This window comes from Alligator sinensis, unplaced genomic scaffold (genome assembly GCF_000455745.1).
Source record: "Alligator sinensis unplaced genomic scaffold, ASM45574v1 scaffold66_2, whole genome shotgun sequence".
Lineage (NCBI taxonomy): Eukaryota > Metazoa > Chordata > Crocodylia > Alligatoridae > Alligator > Alligator sinensis.
Genome location: NW_005842489.1, coordinates 502362 through 504302, shown reverse-complemented (window position 1 = coordinate 504302; position 1941 = coordinate 502362). Strand labels below are relative to the sequence as shown.

General features: G+C 43.7%; 1 protein-coding gene across 1 annotated transcript in view; it reads left to right on the top strand.

Annotated features, from left to right (window-relative positions):
* Window positions 1–1941, top strand: part of COL25A1 (collagen type XXV alpha 1 chain) — a gene marked incomplete at its 5' end in the record, with an annotated part of 558067 nt that overhangs the window by 392057 nt on the left and 164069 nt on the right. The window lies entirely within an intron of this gene.

Here is a 1941-nt window from a genome sequence, read left to right as displayed (position 1 = left end):
GAAAGAGTGAGGTGCAACAGTTAAAACAAGGCAATGTTAAATAGACCAGATGTCTATAATCAGTTTAATGGTTGTGAATAATTTAAAGCTGATTTTTAATTATAAGGAGATGCAATAAATTGTAGAAATACTCATTGGCTATCTACTTTAGCTGTTTTTTGCTGTAGACATCAGAGGTAGAAGTAAATCTAGACAAAAAACTTGAAAGAGGGCAAGGTTGTGTCTCATCAGCTATTTTAGAAAGGCTGTTATGTTCATGGCATAGAAGGATGTGCAAGGAATGCTGGTAGAGATGTTCAGGCAGTCAAGGCTTGAGATTGTTAAGAAATATCTCAGTAAGCTGCTGTGACAGTAGTATTTTGAAGGACCTTAAAGAGGTGAGAACAAGCAGTTGAATTTGATATTGTAAAGAAGGAGAGTCAGTGGAGGGAAAGGGTTAATATGGTTAGAACAGTAGGTGTATTTGAGGCCTGGAGAGGAGGCGGCTGCAAAAGATAAGACAGGATGTGATCAGAGTGGATGAGAGCTTTGGGAGAGTGGAAATGGTATCAAAGAAGTGAAGAGATTTTAATGGGAGAAGAGTGGCTGAAGCAAAACAGAGAGTGGAGTAAAAAATATAAGAGAACTGAAAAGGGTTTAAGAATAAAGGACTTGGATTTTTCCAGACTGGCCCAGCTGTTTTGGAATAAGTTCAGGCAAAGGAAGTAGGAGCGGGGGTTTTAACATTGCTGCAGCAACTCAGTCCTGTGGCTATAAAGTGCTGCTTCAAGCTGCGTACACATGTTCAAGTGACCTGGAAGAATTCTCCAGGGTTTGCTCTCCTAGTAGAAAAACTTGCCTGGAAATGCCTAAATAGAGTTCCTGAAAAGCAGAGAGCTTGGAGAGCTTGCACTGCTGATGCTGCACAGCCAGGGGAGGGCTGTACACACATATCAGCATGCTCTGCAGGCTCCTTCAGTCTACCTGGTGGCAGATGGCAGCAGTGCACAGGGCAGCCCTGATTGGCAGACCTAGACTGCCTTGCAGGCTATGTCTTCCTGCATCACAAGGAGGGCAGTGCAGAGTGGGGTGTTATGCTCCATGTTTGGCTGAAGAAGAAGAGTCCAGCCAAAGTGACACACTGTTTCCCAAGCAGGGAAAAGAGGGTGAGAGGAAAACACCCTGGGATGCTGGAGGACTGTGCTGCAGCTTCTCTCAGAAGGATAAGTTGTATGGACATCCTCTCTTTCAAGAGAAACTCTCCCAAGAGTGATTTAACCCTGGTTGTTCCTGGGTTAGTTTTCTCCTAGAGTGGCCATTTTGGCTTTGGGAGAACCCCCCACGAACATCCGTACACATTGATAACTGAGCCATGAGTCTCCCAGGTGAAACTGAATGTCTGCATGTGGTTTTAGTCTCAGGAACAAAATAGAGCATCCTGAAGTTGGTTGCTGTATCTTACTTTACTAGCTTAGTGCTTGCAGGGAACAGCCCAAACCCTGTGGTATCTCTGGGGCACAAAAAGGATACCTCTTTCGCAACCTTGCCCTTTATGTTAGGATGTAATGGGGTGGTGATATGGGAGTTAATACAGTACTGACAGCATCAGGAGATTCTTGTTCTGCAGAAAGAATCCTCACAGAGCTGCGTAAATCATGGTGGTAACTACTTTTCATATTCAGGCTGATGCTGAGTGGCTGAAATGCACACAGGAATTGGATTCAAGAAATTCAGTTTTAAACATATTAAGCGAGAAAACAGTTAGATATCCAGTAGAAGACAACTGTGAAATTGGTTCAACTTCAGGACAGGAGAAAACAAATAAGTAAGGAATGGAGAGGTTGAGGGGGCAAATCTTATCTTTGCTGTATTGATCATAGGTTCATAGATTCATAGATGCTAGGGTCAGAAGGGACCTCAATAGATCATCGAGTCCGACCCCCTGCATAGGCAGGAAAGAGT